Source organism: Sarcophilus harrisii, chromosome 4 (genome assembly GCF_902635505.1).
Source record: "Sarcophilus harrisii chromosome 4, mSarHar1.11, whole genome shotgun sequence".
NCBI lineage: Eukaryota > Metazoa > Chordata > Mammalia > Dasyuromorphia > Dasyuridae > Sarcophilus > Sarcophilus harrisii.
In genome coordinates this window covers 134,632,694-134,657,665 of record NC_045429.1, presented here as the reverse complement: position 1 = coordinate 134,657,665, position 24,972 = coordinate 134,632,694, and the positions used below count along the sequence as shown (strand labels likewise).

The window sequence follows — 24,972 nt, the reverse complement described above, 5'->3', positions numbered from 1 at the left end:
CAGATGATTAATGCTGATATCATTAAGTATTGGCAAGGATAGAAGTAATTGAGGGAGAAAGATGAATGGAATTATATAACACCTAATGAAACTGGCTATATTTAATTCTTATTGTGTCAAAATAGTTACCTTAGAGACATAATGAATGAGATGGTTAAATGCTCAGATGTAAAAATTTAAAAACACTAAACAAAATCCGCCAAAACATGTAGTTTTCTTTTGGACCTGAATCAAATGGAAGAGAATTATGATTTTTCTATCCATCTTGCCATATGGAAATGTTAGAACCAAATTAGTGACACTGGAAAAGTGTCATTACAGCCAAATAACCCCTGAAGATAACTTCTCTTTTCAGACAATTTTGTCTTTTTTATTTTGCAACTTTGACTTAGCAACTCTAGGCTAAGTGGAGATTATAAAGGTGTTTGAGAAACTCTTCAATTGCCACACTTGTGGTTTTTATGTCTCTTAGAGGATGTTATTCTTCCCACACACAAAATCTCTCTACTTCTTTATCTCATCTAGGTTTTGCATTTTTTTTAAATCACTTTTAATGATTCAGCTTTTGCAAGAATGTAATTTAGAGATAATGGAGAATTAGGAACTTGAACTGAATTAACTTGAAGCCACTGGACCCGAGTTCAAATCATGGATGGCTCTGCCACTTGCCATCTATGAGCATAGGCAAGTAATTTGTCCCCTCTGTGCTTGAGTGTACTAGCTCATTTGTAAAAAAACAGGGAGGTAAACTAGATGACTTTGAATCTCTCATCTGGCCCTAGGTTTGTGATTGTCTGATCTTAAGAACTCCACTTAACTAATTTTGAAAAGGGAGCATTCAATAACAATTTCACAAGGGCTTCAGGATTGTTTCAAATGACTCTTGCCCTATTCATGAAAGAAATGGTGGTTTTTATATTGGAACTAAAGAGTTTACTTCTTTTCCTTTTCTCTACTCCCCTCTTCATCGACTTTCTGTTATTGTTCTGTTCTTTTTTCTGTCACTTCAGACACTTTGTGACCTCAGTTGGAGTTTTCTTGGAAAAAGTAATGGCCATTTTCTTCTAGCTCATTTTACAGATGAGAAAACCGAGGCAAACAGCTTGCAGAGGGTCATATAATCTGTCTGCAGCCAGATTTGAAGCTCAGGAAAATGAGTCTTCCTGATTTATTCCATCTACTGTGACACTTCACTGCCTTGCACTTTCTATATATTTATAATTTTTACTTTATCAAAATAATATCTTTGCTTTAATAACAATAGAATCTGAGAGCTGTAAGCATATGAAATATTCTGTGCAGGTGTACCTAAACCATTTCAAGCTGAAATTTCACGTGGATTCTTCAGACATCCTTATTCCTGAGAAGATGCAAGAAACAGCTCTAATCTCTGCTGATAGGCTGTTCTTAGAACAGAGGTGGTTTCCTTATCTGTAAAATGGAGAAGGTAAGTTTGATTTGTTAACCCTTGGAGGTGGAGTCCCCAAAACTCTTTTTGGGGGTGTATATGGGCAAAACTTTTCATAATAAGTTAATTTAATTTCTGATATGAATATTGATGTAAATAACTCATTAAAAAAAGTTCTCTGTGAGGGAAGGAATCCTCATTTTTAAGAGTGTAAAGGATATGCAAGACTAAAAAGTTTTAATGCAACTTAAGCTTTTTCCCGATCTTTGAATCCTTATTGCTCCCTTTTGGCTTTCTTTGCTTTTCAGACTCATTTTCTTTTCTTTTTTTAATTAAAGCTTTTTAGTTTCTTTTTTTTTTCTTATAGCTTTTTATTTACAAGATATATACATGGGTAATTTTTCAGCATTGATAATTGCAAACCCTTTTGTTCCAATTTTTCCCCTCTTTCCCCCCATCCCCTCCCCCAGATGGCAGGTTGACCAGTACATGTAAAATATGTTAAAGTCTAAGTTAAATACTATATATGTATACATGTCCATACAGTTATTTTGCTGTACAAAAAGAATCAGACTTTGAAATAGTGTACAATTAGCCTGTGAAGGAAATAAAAAATACAGATGGACAAAAATAGAGGGATTGGGAATTCAATGTAATGGCTTTTAGTCATCTCCCAGAGTTCTTTCGCTGGGCGTAGCTGGTTCAGTTCATTACTGCTTTATTGGAACTGATTTGGTTCATCTCATTGTTGAAAAGAACCACGTCCATCAGAATAGATCATCATATAGTATTGTTGTTGAAGTATATAATGATCTCCTGATCCTGCTCATTTCACTCAGCATCAGTTCGTGTAAGTGTCTCCAGGCCTTTCTGAAATCTTCCTGTTGGTCATTTCTTACAGAACAATAATATTCCATAATATTCATATACCACAACTTATTCAGCCATTCTCCAATTGAAGGGCACCCACTCTGTTTCTAGTCAAACTCATTTTCTATAAGAAGCTTCTCCTTCCTATCCCTCTTAATGCTCTGCCCTTCCCTCCTTTGATTTATCCTATGTGTCCCTTGGTTCTTTGTAAATAGTTACTTATATATTGTCTCCTCCAGTGGGCTGTACACCTTGAAAACAACAGAGACTGCTTTTTTGCCTTTTTAAAAAATCCCCAGTGCTGAACACTGTGTCAGTAAATAAACATTTATTAATTATTATGTGCCAGGCTCTGTTGTCAGTGCTGGTAACACATAGGCTTTATATATTAAGGCACTAGAATTAAGAGGGATCAGGAAAAGCTTCCTGTCTAAGGGGACAGTGTACAGTTGAGCAGGGTTCATTAAAGAGTCAGGCTAAAGTAGGGAGGAAACTATAGCTCACTCAGGGCCTGCAGCCCTGGGAAAGAACTAATGGATTGAGGTATTTAGCTCTCTTTGGGGAGAGAAGAGCTTTGCAAAGGGAGAAGTGGAATGAAAACAGATGTTGATCTGATTAGGGAACTTCAAAGTAAGAATAAGACCTGCCTTTGATTAGCTCTCGTGTGGTGGAGGTCTGGAATGTAGTAGGTGCTTAATAAATGCTTGTTTGCTGATTGGGAATTTCCATATCAATGAGATCTCTTGCGTTCCCTTGAAGTATTTTAGGGACACTTTGTAACTCAGGTGAATTAATTCAGGTTTGTTACCTGGCCCATAAAGGTGAACAAGCTAGGTAGTGTGGTAATGGAAGTCTACTTGAGTATCTTGAAAAGATCTTTTAAAATACTATCATGCATTATTCTCTTCCCATTGCTCTATAGTCCAGACAACTGGAATATCTTTACTTTGCTGCCCTTGTTTCTACTCCTTTGCTTTTCAGCCTTTGTATCTTTGTTCAACCATTTTCTATCTCAGAATGCCTTCTCTTCTGTTTTTTACCTGCTGAAATTGTGTCCAGCTCTCTGTGACCTCATTTGGGCTTTTTGGGGCAAAGATTTCCATCTCCAACTCATTTTACAGATGAGGAAACTGAGGCAAACTAAAAGTGACTTGCCCAGGGTCACACAGCTGGTACGTGTTTGAGTTCAAATTTGAGCTCTGGTGTTCATGACTCCATGTCTGACACTATCCACTTATTGCGCCACCCAAATGGCTGAAGCCCTGTTTGTTCTTTGAAGTCCTGCTAAAAGTCACCTCTTTGAACAGTGTTCTTTGATCTCTCTTATTAGCTACTTTGCATAGCACTTGCTAGTCTACCTATCTGTATAATACTGTATATTATTGCAGTGTTTATAAGTATTGTCCATTCCTCGAGTATACTCACCTCTCCCCTTCAACTTAAGGTTGAAAACTTAATGGCTCTCTTGTTAATCTTGGTATTTTTCCCAGGACCTAGAATGTACATTTTTCTTTGTTTTATATGGAACAGTACATATTTTGGGGTGCTTAATAATAATTAACATTTTTAATAGTATTTTATTGTAAAAATAGTTTTCAGCATTCATTTTTGTAAGACTTTGTTCCAATTTTTTTTTCTGCCTTCCCTTAACTCCCTCCTCTCCAAGACAGCAAGCAATCTGACAGAGATTATACATGCATAATCATTTTAAATATATTTCCACTCACTCACAGCTAAATTTAAAATCTCAGACTGAAATCTTTGTGCTGGTTTTGTATTTTCATAATCCTAGACTTTTGAGGTGTTCTTAGCCACGTGTTCAATGCCAGTGGAGGTTGTGTTAGTAGCCTGTGTCTCATATGATAAAACATTTGTAAAATACTTAGTGTGGTGACTGACGTAGAGCAGGCCCTTGTTTCCTTCCTCTCTCGCTTTTGAGAGCCCACGTTTTAACTTTGGTGTTTCCAATTGGTCACAGACCAACCCGGCAACTCTAAATAAAACATTGGGATTTACAGATTCTAATCACTTCCTCTTTGACATAGCTATTGTAACACAAGTTAACCTATACTATATTGTGTCAGTTCTTTGATTATAATGAGGCTGCTATGCTTTGCATCTCAATCTACTTTTGATCTTAAGGATTAGAAAATGGTCCAAGAATAAGGATTTTCTAGTGAGGATGTCTTGAATTTTTCATTGAACTAACATTTAATTGTATTGAATGTTGTTTAAAGTAGGCCATTGGTATGGTTTGAAAATGTTTGTAAAAAATAAAGTATAGAAATGTTAAAAACTGGAATAGGAAATTGATGTTTAAACTTGATAAATGTGTGTGTATTTTTAATAGCAGATCCTTTATTTAGCAGGAATGATGGAAGAAACTGCCCCATCTTCGTAATGTACTATTTAAAGGAATATCCAAAATGTTTTCTCTCAAATGTCTCTTTATGTGCTGAAAAACCAGATGCCAGGAGTCATTTTCTGCTATTTATTTCTGCTATTATTTATACTTTTCACAGAAAAGCTTAAGTTTCTTTATTTCAGGGATTTTAAACTATGGTTCCCAACATAGATTTCAGAGGGTCCTTGGCCCTGACTTTGGATGGGGGAAAAAAACAAACCAAACATTAGATCTTTATTTTCACTCAGTAAGCTGAAGGTTAGTTTTTTTTTTTTTCCAGTTATGAATATAGGCAACAATAATCGTTCTGAGGTATCTATATTGGGGTCAAAGGGGCCATGTCACAGAAAAGGTGAAGATCCATTACTCTTTCCCTTTGAAAACCTCTTAAAATTATTGTTGTCATGTGTATTCTTGGAGAAATGGGCAGGGAATCTTGAAAGTTGGCTTAATTTTATTAGTACAAAATTTTCTTTAATAAAATCTTAATTTTTTTTTAACATGTTCTATCTACTCTGATTTCAAAATCATGTTGCATGTGATGGGCCTGGTAAAATCCCTTTCTAGCAAAAGGGCATTTTAAAATAAAAATCACATATTGGAGTTACTTTGAATTGCACCTTTTTCTTTACTTTTCTTTTAAACAAGTTGACTAATATTACAAACAAACTATGGACTTGTGAAAAAAAATAAGCTATTTGTATTCTGGACTGTGTTTTATAAAACATGTCTTTTTGACTAATAATGAGGAAATTTATTTTGGTATTATACTTAGGTACTTATACAATGTGGTCATCTAAGAAATAACCATTTTTTCCCAATGGTAATAAAAACAATGTTATAAAAATTGATCCCACCAGACTCAGTTGCCATTGCAGAGCATTTGGCATATATTCTGAAAAAACTAAGAATTGGGATTCTACTTTTCTGTCTTTTTGTAATATAGCTTATTTAGTAAAAGGAAGACTCACTTTCTGTTGGGGTCTCATTAAACTTTGAAAACAGTGGTTTGAATTGTTTTTGATTGAAATGAAATTTAAGGCCAGAGACAGTTTGTTTTTTTTCTCTCTTTCAGCATTTGAGGGATAATGCCTGATTTCTATCTGTGTCACAGTTTGAACTTTAACCAGTGGCCTAGTAGTTAAAATAGGTTAAGCATTTTTTGGTGTAGAAAAAAAAAATCTGAATTGCTTTTTCAAGGTTGACTAAAACGTTTTAACTCTTGGTAGCAAATGAGGCGTGAAACAAATTGTCAAAAGGATGGAGACCAAATTATTGCCGTACTGAATGTTTAAACTGGCTGGTGATGTTCTATCCAAGGTGTGAGCCTAACAGATAAATAAATGTGTAAGCGGCACCTTTGTTCCTCCTCCTTACCTAGTTTTTCATAGCTTGCCTTGACTTGGAGGACCTGAATCTCTGTCAGCAAAACCACAGTACTATTCAGAGTGCTGTTACTTAGAATATAGTGGTGCTAGGAGGAATAATTAAGTGTTCTAGACCATGAATTAGCAAAAATAACATTTCTGTTTAAAAATAATTTATTGTACTACTTTCATTAAATAAATAAAAAGTAATCTTTTGCAAATGTTTGCATATAACCTAGTTTATCTGGATCTTTGTGTCCATTTGGTTTTTTGGATTTAAACAGTATTGTAGAATCTTCAGTTTGATATTCTTGTTCATTGCTGTATTTAACCAAACTCAGCCCCTTCTTTGCAAAAGTAGGGGAATGTGGGTGTAAATATTGCATTTCATTGAGATGCTGGCTGGTTCTGCTCTGCTGCCTTTTTCCCCTTTTCTTTAAATAAAAATTGATACAAGAATATATACATGCAAAAGAGATGTTAATAAATGAAAACGATATTGATTGCACATATATAACCTATATCTGATTGCTTACTGTCTCAGGGAGGAAACAGAAGGGAAGGATAGAATTTGAAACACAGAACTTTTTTAAAAAAATGTTTAAAAATTTGTTTTGATATGCAATTGGGGGGGGAAAAGAATATTATATTGCAAAAAACATTTATATGAACACAGATAACATAAAGGAAGAAATAAAACAATGCTTGGTTTTGGAAAAGGGTGAAATATTTAACTCATATTGTCAGGGGTTTTTAACATGGAATGTTTAAAAAAATTTTAAATAATATTTTGGCAAAAACACAAAAAAGAAAAGAAAAGAAAGAAATCTTTGGGGCAGCTAGGTGGTGCAGTAGATAGAGCACCAGCCTTGAATTCAGGAGGACCTGAGTTCAAATTTGGCCTTAGACACTTAGCACTTCTTAGTTGAGTGATCCTAGGCAAGTCACTTAACCCAATTGCCTCATCAAAAATAAAAATAATAATAATATTTTGACAACTATATTTCAGTATAATTGGTTTCCCTTCTGCTCTTTTTTTTTTAAAATTTATGCATTTAAAACATTATTCTGAAAAGGAATTCCATATCCTTCACCAGACTGCCAAAGGATCTATGACATAAAGAAGTTAAGAACCTTCTGCCTTTAAAATAAATTAATCTAAACCAGAGGTATCAATCACACTCACCCTCTTGCTTTCCAAGTATCTGCTGAACCAGATTAAAATGCAATTGGGAAATCTGTAAAATGTATATTATAGAACATAGATAATGTTAATATGTAGTTTTCTAAGTTAATATGCTGCTGCAGTGATCATTAGGGATCTTTAGTTCAGGACTTCTATTTAGCATCGGTGACCTAAACCATTTCTGGCTAGGACATGAAGATAATACAGACACTATTATAGGAGAATAGAGACTGGATCTGTTGTTTCATTGATTAAAAGGAACTGCTGGATGAAGAAATATCCTCTCTACTTAAGCAGGTTCTCCCCTTCTCAGTAACTTAAGAGTAGCTTACACTCCTGAACCTTTTTCTGATATTTATAATAAGTACACATTTTTCCATGTGATGTTTTTTTTTTTTATACTTCTGTAACAGGATATTTTTATACTGTAGATGTAGACCAAAAGGAAGGTTATTGAACAGATTTTTTTTCTTTTCACTTTTTCTACTTTCTCAGGGTTTCTGCCCCATTGAGGTTTTTTTAATATTCAAACATGGGTCAAGAAATAACTAAGATTAATGTTTTTTACTGAAGGCAAGGGGAGAAAAGTTTAAATTAATCAAGGGAAGGGAGTTTTTGGGTAGTGAATAGTTCTTTGTTTTCCTGTTGTGTCCTATCTTGATATTCCTAGGTGCTTTCACCAGCTAATAAGTGATGTGTTTTATAGTCAGTTTAATAAATTGATTACACAGTGTGCATTTTTGGAGTTGCATGTATAGTGTTGTATAGATCCTCTAACTGAAGGATATATTGGAAAACTAGGGAGAATTCTGTAGGATAAGGATTGTGTAAGATAAGGAGGTGTGGGAGGAGGGGGTTGGTTGCTTTTTTAATCAGGGGAAGGGGGACTATGAAGTAGGGGATTGCCTTTTTGGTCAGAGGAATGGGAGAAAACCCCACAGTCCTCTTAGAGTAGAAGGTATTTTTCTTTTCCTTTGGTTAACTGGATTGACCCTAGTATGGAATAGGGGCGTTATGGGGCTGTAAATTTGTGTAATTATTAATCTTTTTCTACAGACATTTCAAGAGTGTTCCCCTTTATTTGTAGAAAGCTGTCCAAATTTCTGAGGTTATGAAGCAATGTGGTGAATCCCATGACTTTTATATTTAGAGAAGAAAGATATGGTAGGAACTAAAATGCATACGTACCTCTTTATGAAAAGGGAGCCTACCTGTTCTACTCTTTTCTGCTCCCACTCCTTCCCCAATAAGCTACTGATTTTCCTTCTCATAGCAAGATTTTTATTAGGATGAGTATACTTGGGTATATAACTTTGTTGTGTGTGTTTTGTTTTGTTTTATTTTGACCCTCTCATTTACCTGAAGTCTTTACTTTTTCTTCCCTTTACTTACATGTTTCTTGTTTTATTCCTCAAAGTATATTCCTATCTTTGTGTTTACCATTAAAGATTCTTTTTTTTCCCCCTCTTATCTCTTTTTTGCTTTTGGATTTCATCTTCTGATTCTCAGGTCCTACAGGAACAGTCCAGAGATTATGCTTCTTTGCTGTCTTTTTCTTTCTTTCTGGACCCTACTAGATGAAATAAGAACACAAGGATAGGAAAGAGAAATAAATTACATTATTTTCTTTATGGTATTCTGGAATAAGTGGAAATGAAGAAAAAAATTTCTAAAACGAGAAGCCTCTTTAGGTGGAAAGGTTGTCACAAAAGACCTGTTGCCCAATATAGTTCTTCAGGAAACATAGATACTCTATTTTGCTTTTATGAATGAATCTTGTATGTGTCATCTCTTTTAGGAAATTTCAGATGTTTCTCATTTCAGTCAACCAAAATGTATAGTAAGCAAGAAGGCTACTCCAGCTGGGTCAGTGTGAGAAAGGGGGCAATGTATATAACCAAGCTAGAAAGGTATGTTTGACAATTGGAATAGGAAGAATTGGATTTTATATTTGCAGGTAAAAGCCAAAGGGAGTAATGTGGTCAGGTCTGTGCCTTAGGAAAATCATTTAAGAAGAATTGCCAAAGATTGAAGGAGTGAAAAGAGAGGTAATGAGGTTTGGCCTAAAATGTTGGTAGAAAGAAGGGAAGGAAAGAAATATTTGGGTTTGTTTTATTTTCTTTTTCTTTCCTTCCTTCCTTCCTTCCTCCCTTCCTTCTTTCCTTCCTTTTTTCCTTCCTTCCTACTTTCTTTTTCTATTTCTTTTCTTTTTAAGGAGAGAGATTTTGGAAAGGAGAAACGACAAGATTTGGCAACTTTCTGGATATGGATGACTGGGGTGATAGAGAAATTGAGAAGTCAAGGAAGGATAAATTTGAGATTATTGACTTTGCTCATTGGAAGAATGGTGGACCTCTCCACACTAATAAGGAACCTATTCTGGACTTGCTTTTTGCTAGTGCTTTCTCAGTGTCTAGTATAGCTAAGTGCTTTAGGTTCCCTTCCCGCCATTATTTAGTTTTGGTTTTCATCTATGTATACCTACTGCCTAATACAGTGCTTTGCATGTACTTCAATGGATCTGTGATCTCTTTATTGTAGATAGGACTGGGCCAGTCAGTGTAAGCATTTATTAAGTGCTTACTGTGTACCAAGTACAGTGCTAAACCCTGGGAATACTAAGAAAACAAAAGGCAGACCCTGCCCTCCAGGAGTCTACAGGGAGCAACAACACCATAAAAATCATATTCTTTCCATTCTGCCCAATCTTCTGCCTTCTCTTCAGATTTTTATCCAGGATCTTCCATAATATTTCTCAGAGGTACCACCCAGTGTGCTGGAGCCTTTTCTTAGGGTCTCTTTACATTTTATAGCTACCAAGTGGAACACTTTGTTTATTTATATCCCTTACTCTCACTTCTTTTTTAATCATTCCTTTCATTTAGTTTTGTCCTTAGATCATTGTTGGTGCATATACTTGGTGCATATACCTCACAGTTGATACTGAAAAAATGTTTGAATAGGATATGTATGTATGTACCTATTGTCAAAGTATTCTGAGGGTACTAGGAATGCCCAGGATTTATTTTGACACTGAATCTTGGTATAGTAGAAATGCACTCAATTTGGAAGTAGGAAATGTGGATTTGAATCTGTTTTACTGACTCTGTGGAATCTTGAACAAATTACTTGACCACTTTGGGACACAGTTTCTTCTTCATGCAAGATATTATAATCTTTAAGCTAAAAGGAATCAATGGTTTCAGTAAATGACTTTTGAGGCTCCTTCTAGGTCTAAATCTAGTATCCTATGAGAAGCTAGGTGTTCAGAATGAAGGCTTTCCTAATGGACTAGAACAAAGAAGATCAACTTCTCCCCTTTAAAGCTTAATAAATATATGAACAAGGTTTGTCGTACCTTGAGAAAATTTATTCTCTTAGTAAAGACTGTTTATTTTCTTTTAAAAGGTAATAAACATCTGGACATAGGAATACTATTGAAGGACAAAGTGCAGTTCAACATTTATTAAGCACCTAACATTCTAGGCATTGTGTCAAATGCAAATGACGTAAAAGACAAAATCAGTAACACCTGGCTTCAAGAAGTTTTCATTTCATTGGATGGAGAAATTACATATAACTCCTAGAGAGAAATGCAAGGCAATTTGAGGAGGAAGATATCATTTAACAATGTTGGTATTTGATAAGCAGGTTTCCAAAGAGGTTAACTGAGCTGATCTGCAGGGAAGATGAGCATTCTCCCAGGTCTGGATAGAGAAAGTATATTCCAAATGTCTAGGCCACCTTGGGCAAGTATTTATGTGTTGGATATATAATGTTGAATTTCAAAGAATATTTATAAAATGATGTAATTCTCAGGGCTCTAATGTACTTGCCAAAGGACTAGACTGCTTTAGAATTAGACTTCTAAATCTCAGCATGCATTTAATTGGACCTACTCTTTGTTATTTATAGAATTGATTTTTTTAGGTCTACCCTTAAGAATATATTTGTATCTTCCTAGGTATTATACATGCTATGAAGGTAAGCTATCAATATGTAAACTGTGTTGTATTATCTCTGACCAAATGGTCTGAATAGTGCCTGCCTTCCTGTAGGCATAGTTAAATGACAGGAAGACTCAACAGTTTTCCACTTAATTATTCCTTTTTTTCCCCAGAATAAAAATACAACACTTAATTGAAACAACTAACCATAAACATTAATCAGTATTATTAATAAGCATTTTTTTTACATACAATCAGATCATGATTTAAAGAAATATGAAGACATGGGCACAGTTAAGTTCCTTGCTCAATAATTCTTAAATTTTATTATTCATTTCTTATTTTTTGTTTTACCTCCACTTGAATTTGAATTCTTAAACTCACCTTTAATCTTAATAATTTAGTGTTTACCCTTGTGTCTTTTCCTGGTGGGAACTGAATAAATATTTATTAAACTGAATTTAATGTTCTATGGGTTAAATTTGTGATTAAGTCTTTCTAAGGCTTCTTTACATTGTAGGCTCTGGGCTGTGAGCTTTTAGACTGAATTGCCATCAAAAGCCTTTTTCTGCTATGAAATGCTTTCTATATATGAGACACATGTAGCGCTTTGCAAACTTTAAATTCATTCTATAAATGTTAGCTGTTATTTTTATTGTTATTTATCTTTAAAGAAAAAAACAAAATACCAGTTTGTGATTAAGCAAAGAGAAAAGCATTAGTTTGCCTTCACTAACACATTCTCTTTGCTCCAAGCGTTCTTGCCATCACTTAATTTGGCTTGCCAAATGTTTCCTCTTTTCTCTTAACTATCATGAATGATTAGTTGTGAACTTGCTTCTTTTTATTATTTTATTTTATTTTGATAAATAGTATTTTATTTTTTTTCTAATTACATGTGAAGACATTCATTTTTTTATAAGCTCTTGAGTTGCAGATTTTTTCTTCTTCCCTCCCTTCATCTCCTTGCCCAAAAAAGGCAAGTATTCTGATATATATTATACATGTGCAATCATATAAACATATTTCCACTTTAATCATGTTGTGAAAAAAGAAACAGAACAAAAGGAAAAGTTATGACAAACAAAAATAAAGTGAAAATAGTATGTTTTGCTCTGCATTCATAGTTCTTTCTCTGGATGTAGATAACATTTTCCATCATGGAGTCTTTTAGAATTATCTTGGATCATTGTATTTTTTGAAAAGAGCCAAGTCAATCATAATTAGTCATTGCCCAGTGTTGTTGTTACTGTGTGTAATATTTTCCTGGTTTTGCTCACTACAGTATCAATTTATGTAAATCTTCACAGGATTTTCTGAAATCGGCCTGCTCATCATTTCTTACAGAATAATAGTATTCCATTACATTCATATACCACAACTTATTTAGCCATTCCCCAATTGATGGGCATCTCCTCAGTGTTTAATTCTTTGCCACCACAAAAAGAATGGCTATAAATGTTTTTATACATGTAAGTCCTTTTCCATTTTTTAATGATATCTGTGGGATATAGACCTAGTAATGATATTACTGGATTAAATGTGCAAATTAAGAGTTTGCACATTTTGATTTCCTTTTGGACATAGTTCCAAATTGCTCTCCAGAATGGTTGGATCAGTTCATAACTCCACCAGCAATACATTAGTGTTCCAATTTTCCCACATCATCTTCAACATTTATCATTTTCCTTTTTTTTTTTTTTGTCATATTAACCAATATGATTGATATATGACTGGATAGTTTTAATTTCTTCATCTGAAAACTGTTCATATCTTTTGAACATTTATCAGTTGGGAAATGTTATCTATTATAAATTTGATTCAGGCTTGAGAAAGGAGGCCTTTATCAGAAACACTGGCTATAAAATTTGTTCATCATCTTTTCCTTCTAAGCTGGGTTGTATTAGTTTTGTTTGTACAAAAACTTTTAGATTTAATGTGATCAAAATTATCCATTTCAGATTCTATGATGTTCTTTCTCTCTTATTTGATCATAAATTCTTCCCCCTCTCCATAGATATGACATGATAAATTATTCTTTGCTTATCACCCTTTATGTCTAAATCATGTACCCATTTTGACCTTATCTCGGTATAAGATGTAAGATGTTGGTTTATACTTAATTTATGCCATACTGCTTTCCAGTTTTTGCAGCAATTTGTGTCAAATAGTCAATTCTTAGAAGCTAAAGGCTTTGAGGTTATCAAATAGTAGATTGTTATTGTCATTTACTACTGTTTTTTTTATATGTAATCTATTTCACTGATCTACTACTCTTGTTTCTTAACTAGTGCCAAATAGCTTTTGGTGGTTGCTGCTTTATAATATAGTTTTAGATTTACTTTTGTTTTTCATTAATTCCTTTGGCATTCTTGACTTTTTGTTCATCCAGATGAATTTTATTATTTTTTCTAACTCCAAAATAATTTTTTTGGTAATTTGAAAAGCATGACACTGAGTAAGTAAATTCATTTTGGTAGTGTTTTCATTCTTGTTATGTGCCACCTACCCATCAGCAATTGACATATTTTCTAGTTGTTCTAGCAACTAGACTCCCAAATATTTTATATTGTCTACAATTATTTTATTTTATTTATTTATTTAATAGCCTTTTATTTACAGGTTATATGCATGGGTAACTTTACAGCATTAACAATTGCCAAACCTCTTGTTCCAATTTTTCACCTCTTACCCCCCACCCCCTCCCCCAGATGGCAGGATGACCAGTAGATGTTAAATATATTAAAATATAAATTAGATACACACAATAAGTATACATGACCAAACTGTTGTTTTGCTGTACAAAAAGAATCAGACTCTGAAATATTGCACAATTAGCTTGTGAAGGAAATAAAAAATGCAGGTGGGCATGAATATAGAGATTGGGAATTCAATGTAATGGTTTTTAGTCATCACCCAGAGTTCTTTCTCTGGGCGTAGCTGGTTCAGTTCATTACTGCTCCATTGGAAATGATTTGGTTGATTTCCTTGCTGAGGATGGCCAGGTCCATCAGAACTGGTCATCATATAGTATTCTACAATTATTTTAAATGGAATTTCTCTTTCTATCTTTTGCTGCAAGGATTTGTTGTACAGAAATGCTGATGATTTATGAGGATCTATTTTATATACTACAACTTTGCTAAAGTTGTTAATTATTTTAAGTAGTGATTCTCTAAGTGTATCATTATGTTATCTGCAAAGAATGATGTCTATTTCCTCATTGCCAATTCTAATTGGTTTAATTTCTTTTTTCTCCCTCTTATTGTTAAAGCAAACATTTCTAGTACATTATTGAATAATAGTGGTGATAACCGCCATTGTTCTTTCATGGTTGATCTTATTGGGAAGGCTTCTAGCCTATCCCCATTTCAGATGATATTCGCTTATGATTTTAGATAGATACTACTTATCATTTTAAGGCAAGGCCCAATAAATCTTATACTCTCTAGAGTTTTTACTAGGAATGGGGGCTGTATTTTGTCAAAAGATTTTTCTGTATCTGTTGAGGTATTAATATGATTTCTGTTAATTTTGATCAATTAATTAATAGTTTTCTTAATATTGCACTAGCCCTGCACTACTGTATAAATTCTATTTGATCATAGTGTATTATTGTGGTGATAAATCTCTTTGCTAATATTTTATTTATTTTTGCTTCAACATTCATTAGAGAAATTGGTCTGTAATTTTCTTTCTCTATGTCAGCTCTTCCTGGTTTGTCTCATAAAAGTAATTTGGAAGTACTCCTAATTTGCTTAGTTTTCCACATAGTTTATATAAGTATGGGAATTAAGTATTGAAATGCTTGATAGAATTCACTTGTAAATCCATCTGGTTCTAGAGTTTTTTTCTTAGGGAGTTCATTGATGGTTTGTTCAATTTCTTTTTTAAAATGGGGTTAAGTATTTTATTTCTTCTGTTAATCTGAGCAATTTATATTTTTGTAAATATTTATCCATTTCACTTAGATTAACAGATTTATTGGCATAGTTGGGCAAAATAACTCCTAATTATTGCTTTAATTTCTTTTTCATTGATAGTGAATTTACCTTTTCCATTTTTTTATTCTGATGATTTATCTATTATTGTGTTTTTTAAAAAATCAGCTTATACTTTACTATAACTTTTCTTACTTTCAATTTTATTAATATCTTCTTTGAGCTTAAGAATTTTTAAATTGGTATTTAATTGGGGATTTTTAATTTATTCTTCTAGCTTTTTAAATTGCATGCCCAATTTATTGATCTCCTTTTTTTCTTTTAAGTGTTTAGAGATAGAAAATTAATTCTGAGTATTGCTTTGACTGCATCCCATAAATTATGGCATGTTGTCTCATTATCATCATTCATTGATGCTATTATTGATTATTTCTGTGATTTGGTTGACCCACTCATTCTTTAGAATTAGATTTATTACATATACTTTTTTTTGCATTGTGATCTGAAAAGAATGAATTTAACATTTTTGCCTTTCTGCATTTAATTGTGTGTTTTTTTTAATGTCCTAATACATGGTAAGTTTTTGTGTAGGTGCCATATATCACTGACAAAAGGATATATTTTTTTCTACACTCATTTGATTTTCTTCAGAGGTCTATCATATTTAATTTTATTACAATTTTCTTCCCTTTTAAATTTTTTTTCATATTTATTTTGTATTAGATTTATTTAGCTCTGAATTGGGGAAGTTGAAGTGCCCTTTTAGTATAATTTTGCTCTCTATTTCTTCCTGTAAGTGACTTAACTTCTCCTCTAAGAATTTTGATGCAGTATGGTTAGTATTGAGATGTAATCTCTTTAATTAGATCCATTTTTGCTTTTGCTTTGTCTGAGATCAGGATTGCTACCCAATTTTTTTCTTTTTTTTCTTTTTTTACTTCAACTGAAGCATAATATTCTCCTCCAGCTTTTTACCTTTACACTGTGTGTCTGTTTGAAATGTGTTTCTTGTAAATAACATATTGTAGTATTCTGTTTTAATCCACTCTTCTATTCACTTTCGTTTCATGGAAAAGTTTATTCCATTCACACTCACAGTTATAATTACTGTGTATTTCCTTCCATCCTTTTTTTTCCCATTTATGCTTTTCTTTTTTTCCTCCTTTACCTTGTCCCTTCTCACCAGTGGTTTGCTTCTGACTACTACCTTCCTCAATTTGCCCTTCCTTCTATTTCCCCACTCCTTTTTTCCCTTTCCCTTCCTACTTCCTTATAGGGTAGGATAGATTTTTTTACCTGAGTCTGGATGTTATTTCCTTGTTGAGCCAAAATTAGATGAGAATAAGGTTCAAGAATGCTCACCTCTTCCCTTTTTTCCCTCAATTGTTATAGGTTTTTCATGCCTCTTTTGTGATATAATTTACCCTATTCTGTCTCTTCCTTTCTTCTTTCAATATCCTTTTTTCCCCACTTCTGAATTAACTTTTTTATTATCACATTAAAAAAAAAAGTCAATTTATAACCACATCCTCTATTTAAAGTATACTCCTAACTGTGTAATAGAGATACAGTTTTTAAGGGTTACAAGTATCATCTTCCCATTTAGGGATATAAACAGTTTAACTTTATTGAATACCATGTTTTTTTCTTTCCTGTTTACCTTTTTATGCTTCTGTTGAGTCAATCATTTGAAGATCTGATATATTGTTCAGTTCTTGTCTTTTAATCAGGAAAGTTTGAAAGTCCCCTATTTCATTAATATGTAGTAAATATAACATTAATTTAATAAATGTCTGTGGGTGAGATTTTAATTTTATTATGATTTTAATTTAGAAATATTTGCATAAATATCAAATAAAATCATTGATTCCATTAGATATTCTATCATAGAATCATATAATTCAGTAGGACCTCAGAAGTCATTGAGTACAACTACTTCATTTATGGGGGAGGAAATATAAATGGAGAGTTGTGACATTAAATATCCATCTTTTTCCCTGAAAAATTGGACTCAGTTTTGCAAGGTATATGATTCATGGCTGTAATCCAAGCTTCTTTGTCTTCTGGAATATCATATTCCAAGCCCTCTGATCCTTTAATGTAGATGCTGCTAAGTCCTGTGTAATCCTGACTGGTTATTTGAATTGTTTCTTTCTGACTGCATTCAGTGTTTTCTCCTTGAACTAATAGTTCTGAAATTTGGCTACAATGTTCATTGGAGTTTTAATTTTGGGATCTCATTCAAGAAGTGATTGGTGGATTTTCTCAATGACTATTTTACCTTCTGGTTCTAGCAGATCAGGCTCTTTTTCCTTGATAATTCCCTGAAAGATGCTGGTTTTGATTGTATTCAGGTAGTTCAATAATTCTTAAATTTCACCTTTCCTGAAGCTATTTTCCAGGTCATTTTTTCCCCCAATAAAATATTTTACATTTTCTTTCTTTTTTTCCCATTCTTTTGATTTTGTTTGACTGACTCTTGATGTGTCAGAGTCATTAGTTTCTATTTACTTGCACAATTCTAACTTTTAAGGAATTATTTTCTTCAGTTACCTTTTGTACCGACTTTTCCATTTGGCCAGTTCTACTTTTTAAGGAGTTGTTTTCTTTAGTCGATTTTAGTGATTCCTTTTCCAAACTGTTGACTCTTTTTAATAACTCATTTTCCCCCCAATTTTTTTCCGCCCTCTCTTACTTGATTTTAAAAATCCTTTTTGAGCTCTTCCAGAGGACTTTTCAGCCGGGAGGTCATTTTCATGTCCTCTTTCCAGTCTGTTTTGATTTGCCCTGTCACTAGAGTAGCATTCTGTGTTCAGGGCTCTCAATTTTTTTTAATACTTGAGCTCTGGAGTGCAGAGGGCACAATCCCAAGCTTCACAGTGGGCTTGTTGTGCCACTGGTCTGCTAAGCCATAATGTCATGGCCTTAGTTGCTGATCTGTGCTGTGAATATAATTTTATACTGGCTTGCCTGGATACTACCAGCCGCTAGGTTGATGTTTTACCTAAGTGAAACAGTGCTTTCCTGAAGTCCTTCTAAATTAACTTGGGCTGGAAAATTGTTTCACTTTTGTCTCTTGTGGATTCTCTTGCTCCAGAATTCTTCTAGAGGTGTGATTTAATATTTCCAAGGGAAAATTCTACTTCCACATAACAATGAAGTATTGGAATAGGGCTTTACTAGAATTTTAAAATCATTGTTTTGCCTCTGATATGGACTGGCTATGAAAGTCGCTTATTTTTTCAGTGATCCAGCTAATTCTTTCAGTAGTATAAAAAATTACAAACTAGATGCCATTTGGAATTGGTAGACAAAAATTTCCTCATCTGGAGTTCCTTTGGGGGAAAAAATACTGTCAAATAGTAATTTTAAATCTGTAGTAGTGGTAGGTCTTTTAAAAAACCCTTAACTTCCTTAGGGATGATGACAGCTTGCTTATATTTTAAAGTGCCTTTTAGTTGCAAGTGTTAATTTAAGAATCTTATTCATTAACTTCATTAATAATCTTGAGCAAGTATTGTGACATACCCCATTTTATGGATGAGCAAACTGAGGCTCAGAGTTGAAGCTCATTGGCCAGAGTCTGGTAGCTCACAATTAGTGGGGCTATTACTTGGAAGTGGGTGTTCTAAGGCCAGCATTTTTTCCACTATTGCCTGGCTGACTATAGTTTTTTATGTGTCCCTTAAAAAATGCTAGTGGAAATAGTTTGGTTCTCCTATTCGATGGGTTTTTTTTTTTTCCTTTAAAAATACTGTACATACACTTTTCTTTTACATTAAAACTTGCAACATGTTATTCAGAATTGTCTTTTGCTGTGTATAATAAGCGAGCAACAGGCTGGGGCATATTAGATAAAGTCCTTCAATGTCAGGAAAGCCTAATTTAAAATTTTTCCTCTCTTGTTTACTATTGTAACATCCTTTGTAAGATACTTGATCTTGGTGAGCCTCTCTAGTATCTTACTAAGAACTTCACTAAGTTAGACTCTCTCCTCATCTCTACTTTTTGACTTCCCTATCTTTCTTCTGGCCCTCAGTCAAATCCTATCTTCTACAATTCCCTTAATGCTAGTGATTTCCACCTATTTTTGGATCCTTTGCCCATAGTGTAGTGTAGTACACCCTAGGAACTTAAATGTTTATTGCCTGACTTGGTTAGATTGTTGTTAAGTAGTTGATGTGGGGAGCTCATCAGGTTAAAAAAAACAAAAAACAAAAAACAAGATTAATTCATGTTTATTTTTAGATCCTCATTATTTTTCCATTCCTCACTACTCCTTGAAAAAGTAAAAGAAATAAAGCATGAATATTATACACACGGATAACTAAGCAAAACAAATTTCTCTCATTGGCCAGATCCCCCCCAAAACTTGTCTCTATTAACTCTATTTAGAGGTGAGTAGTAGCATGTTTCAACACTCCTCCTCTGGAATTGTGGTTGGTTATAGTATTGATCAGATCTCCTAAATCTTTTAAAGTTTTTGTTTAAAGTTAGTACATGATGAATGCATTACTTCTTACACTTAAATCAATCTGGGGATTCATGGCTTGGTGCAAGCTCTTCACTGTAAAGTCTAACCTGGGGTCTTTCTAGGACTCTTGGTTTTGTAGGGGAAACCAATGGAGGATGTGGCTATCCCTTGCTGCTATCCCTCAGTCTTGCTGCATGATAAGGATACTGTCTAACGGGATTATTTCATGCTTATGATATGAAATATCATATGACATTATAATATGAAAATAAGTTAGGAATTTGTCTTTGTTTGTTTTTTTTTACCTTGGTTTCTAGATTTGAATATGTTGGTAAATGTTTTTAAAACCCTTTTCATCATCTTTTCCCCTCGCTATAAAATCAGAATATTTTCTGATTTTATCAGAAAATCACTGCATAGCCCAGAGTATCCCAAGAGTCTGGTACAGTTTTAAATTTTAATAACTTAAGAAATGAAAGTACCATTTATTAAATGCCTGTAATGCATTTAACCAGCATTTATTAAGCACCCACTATATTATCCTTTTCTAAGTAAAAGTGCAGCAGACAAAAACTTTATAGATTAATCACTTAAGATTTTAAAATACTTCTAGATTATTCAGATTCATAGTAAACACTGCCTTTTTGCTTTAAACATCCCTCTATTTGATTTTCAAACTTGAAAAGTAGCTTTCATCATCAGCTGCTGCTCCGGACTGAGAGGATTGCATTTGTAATCTTAGCCTTAAGATCATTCAAAGAGTGAGTTTTTGATGCATACTTGACTGTGTTGAAGTGATCCCACAAGAAAAGGTCAAATGGAGATAGATCAGGTGACTGAAGTAGCTCAGCCAGAAGACTTCCTTTACTGATCAACTGATCTGAGAATGTTTCTGGATGAAACTGCCATACTTGAAATTCAGAATGACAGAGTGCCTTTGTCTTGTTAAAATTAAAAATTTATTATTAAAAAGTTCACAAAGCTAAATAAGTATCAATGAAGTTGAAAGAATTAAACTTTCAAACTTTTAAAAAAGTCTTTAGCTTTTTTACTTTGAAGGTTATTAAAGCTTAAAACAGGGACAGCCTGTTTCTCTTGAAATACCGGTGAAGGGAGAAGTCTTTGAAAATTGATAAAATTCACCCTTTCAGTTATTGTATTTGTGTATGTGTGTGTGTATGGGGGGGAATGGGGAATCATTTGCTTAAAAATGTGCTGTTTGGGATCTTTATATAGAGAGGAATGTGTAAATAGTGTTATCTCAGTGACTGAATCCTATATCTGGAAAGGAGGTCACCTAGTCCCACTTCCTTATTGAAACCCTGAGAATACTTGAGAGTTTTAGAATTTAAAAGATTTATATAAAGTCACATCTGTAGTTTTGGAGGGGTGAGAGGAACTTAGGTCCTCTGCCCTGGGCCTGATTGTGTAGTCTTACAAAGCTGGCCCCCACCCCCAAATAAAAAGGGCTACAATTTATGGAAGTCAGCTGTGCTGGGCTTGCCGGGGGAGGTGCAGAGTTTGGTTTTTTTTGGGGAAAGATATCAGCTTTTTAATGGTCTGTTTTGCCTGGAAGGGAAGGGGGTGAGGGAAGATTGGCGAACTGAACTACTCTTTTTGAAGATTTCACCCTTGGGGGTTCACTGGGTCCCTGCTTTCAGTTGTAAAACAGATTTTAGGGCCTTGGTGCACTATCTGGAATTCCATCCCATTCTGTGGGATTAGGCTGGGAGGAGGTAGGAGTGATTGAAACTGGTTTGGTTTCTTGGTGTGGCCTAGCAGTAGTATTTAGTCAACAAGTGACTTTTAGGCCCCATATAAAAAGGGGAAGGAGTTGTTCATTCTCCTCCTATCAATCACATCGGCTGTTTAGATAGTATTTCCAGATATTTTTATAGGGTATCTCATCAAGTCCTAGGGTTCTGGTAACAAAAATTTTCAAGTATTTTCTTTTCCTGAATACTCCTAGTAGCTGAAATTATTACTAAGTGATTTGGATGGAAAGGGCCAGTTTACTCACTAGTCAATGACCATTTATTTATTTCTCACTTTGGATTACATGATCAAACTCTATACAAATGTGTTCTATCATTATTGTGAATTTCAGAGGAAAACCTGGATGAGTAAGGTTCCAAAGTTAGAAGGCATCCAGGAGCGTGGAAAGATGGATTTGAAGTCAAATTCAGTGTGTGTCCATTGCTCTTTGTATTTCCTGCTAAGCACAAGGCCTAGTACATTTATTAAGCAAAGGCTTATAAATGATTATTGACTGACTGACCTTGGGCAAGTATTGTAATAGCTGTGGTCCTCAGTTTCCTCGCTGGTATAATGAGAAGTCAGATGAATGGCTTTTCCAGCTCTGATCTTGTCATCCTTTTTGCCTGCAAGAAGATTTGTTTGGTGCTTTGAGGCATTCTGGCAACTGAGGGTTGAGTTGACTATTTGCTGGGCCCTTTTACATCCCTTAGGTTCTCTATCAACAGGATCTGATAATTAACTTGTAGGACAGTTTTGAATGTGGTGTGAAACAAAATATGACGAACACCTGCATTTTTAAACACTTCAAAGATCTCATCCCTCTTACAGGTATTAAATTATGAAAATAACTGGGAGGCTATAAGTACACATTTTTTAAAAAGTGCTTTTTGAGGAAGAAAAAATTGTCTAGGAACAATAACCAATTCTTTGTACGTAGGGATTTTAGACTGGTGCATAACATCTTTCTTAAATTGGACATGAGTTGGAACAGCCCAATTGCTAAAACCAATACTTGTAAAATTCTTTTTTTTTTCACAGCCTTGCAGAGTTCTTGAAATCAGACATCTTGCTCTCACAGGCAGGTGTGCTTGCAGGATTTTTGGTTGTAATGATTACACTTTTAAGTGTCACTATACTTTTGTAGTTAACCATCTCCTAGACTATGTTTAGGGCCAAAATAAAAATTGTTTTAATGGTCACAGAGTGGCATTACATATTAGTAAGGGTTTATTTCATAGCTCTGTAAACCAGAGGTGTCAAACATGTGGCCAACCACACTACTGAGTGTGGTCTAAACCAGATTAAATTGGAAATATTTAACAAAATAAAAGTAAAACAGATAATGTTAAATTTGTGGTTTTCTTTGTCAATATGGGGCCCACAGGAATGTGTTTCTATTTGACTTTGACACTACTGCTGTAAACTATTGATTTCTTCAGTTGTGGGTTTTGAGCAATATTTTAAAAAATGTATGTTTTTGGTGGTGGTGGGTAAGTCTTTTAATTACACTTAATAACAGCTAGTATTTACATAAGGCTTTAAAGTTTGCAAAAGTGCTTTACATATATTATCTCATGTTATCCTAACAATCATTCCAGGAGTAGGTGTTCTTAAAATACCTGTTTTACAAATGAGGAAACTGAAGGTGCCAAAGGTTAATAAGTGACCAGGGTAAAACTACTTTTAAGTATTTGGGGAGGATTTCAGATATATAGATAGGTGTGTGATATATGTGACATATTATGTAAGATATTAAGTCATCCATTTCTCCTTAAAAGGATTTGTAAACATGCTTTGGGAAATTAATATGCCAATGGTGAGGGTACAGAACATTAGATGATAAAAGACATAACTTTTTCAAAAGCATCTTATCCCATTCTTACTCCCATGGGCTCTAGAGAAATTTGTTCAGGTATTACTAGTTTTAGCTATGTGAATACAAAAGTTGCAGGACTCCAAATCATCAAAATGTACTTGCTTTTTTTAAAAAAAAAAGTTTTGTTTTGTTTTTTTTTTAAAGCTTTACTGTTCCTTTTTTTAAAAAATGACTAATTTGGTGTTAGTTTAAAAAATTAACACAGGACACCATCAAGCAATAACCATGTACTTGCTTTTTAAAAAAAAAGAGTTGTTTTTTTTTTTTTTAAAGCTTTACTGTTCCTCTTTTTAAAAAATGACTAATTTGGTGTTAGTTTAAAAAATTAACACAGGACACCATCAAGCAATAACCATGTACAAGCTTTGAGGTTTGCAGTCTCCTTTGTGTTTCTTATTTTATAGCCTGAGAAACCTAGCATATTTGAAAGGCTAAATAAAACCCTTTTTGCTCTGTGGGCTGTTGGGCATCAGCAGTAAGGCATGACTGACCCTCTGATTCATACAGTCAGCACATGATAACCACATTTTTTTGTTTTTCTGTGTTTATTTCCCTCAGATGCATCTCTTATGTTCCTGACTTGGTAATGGGCTCTTGAAATTTTACTGATCCAGAAATGTGTGTGTAAACAAAGCCGCCTTTCTTCTTTAAAAGGGAGATTTACAACTGTCAAATTTTAGTCCTTTTAATTTTAAAATCTAGATGAAACACAATCCCAGGAGTATTCCTTCTCCGTTGCTGTGTAATCTTTTCATAGGATACATGATTTAGTTGGAAACAAATTAGCAGCTATGCATGCCTAAAGAAAGCAATTTAATAAACAGGTTTTTAGTGAGACCTAATCAGAATTGTAAAGTGATACCAGGGAATCAGTTGCATTATAAAGAATTACTAGAGTAGCTGTAGCTTTCAGTGAGTGCCTGTTCTGCACTACTGTTCTCGAAAGCATTTTGAAAATATGACCAGGCTCACTTTTCAAAAGATTTATTCATCCTTTTCCCTTTCCTATTCTAAAAAAAAGATCGAAGATAGTATTTGCAAATCTGCAGCAGCCGAGTTGCAGGAAGCTATGTGGTCTTCAGGTCAATTGTTGCTGTTGGTTAAGTACTTTGGAAAAGACAGTCTTAATAATGACAATTGCATATATAAAACAATATAAATCAGATACTCCCTTCTTACCTTTACTTATTAGAATCCCTTGTTTCTTCAAAGCCCTGCTGAAACTGCAACTTCTTAGTGAGACCTTTCCTGATATTTCCCTTTCTCCTCCCAGTTTGTATTTATTGTATATCATAAATATTTAGGTTTACTTTTATTTATTTCGTTGTTGTTCAGTGATGTCTGACTCTTTATGACCCCATTTGGGGTTTCTTGGAAAGATATTGGAATGGCTTGCTATTTTCTTCTCCAACTCATTTCACAGATGAGGAAACAGAGGCACACAACTAAGTAAGTTGTGTCAGAGGCTAGATTTGAACTCGGTCTTCTTGACTCCTAGCTTGGCGCTCTGTCTGCTAAACTACCCTAACATATGTTTATATATTTTATCTTAGCTAATAGTATTTAAGCTACCCAATGCCTGTCTGAAATGCACAATCTCATTTGATCTTCCCAACTACAAGTTATTGCTATTATCCTCTCTTTCCAAAGGAGGAAACAGGTACAAATGGCTTTATAGCTAGTGTCTGATCCTATATTCCAACAAGATCTTCCCAGCTTCAAGTCCGGCAGGAGAGTCTTG

General features: G+C 33.9%; 1 protein-coding gene across 3 annotated transcripts in view; it reads left to right on the top strand.

Annotated features, from left to right (window-relative positions):
• The window catches only part of ARID1B (AT-rich interaction domain 1B), a 526,614-nt gene that overhangs the window by 15,969 nt on the left and 485,673 nt on the right, over window positions 1–24,972 (top strand). The window lies entirely within an intron of this gene.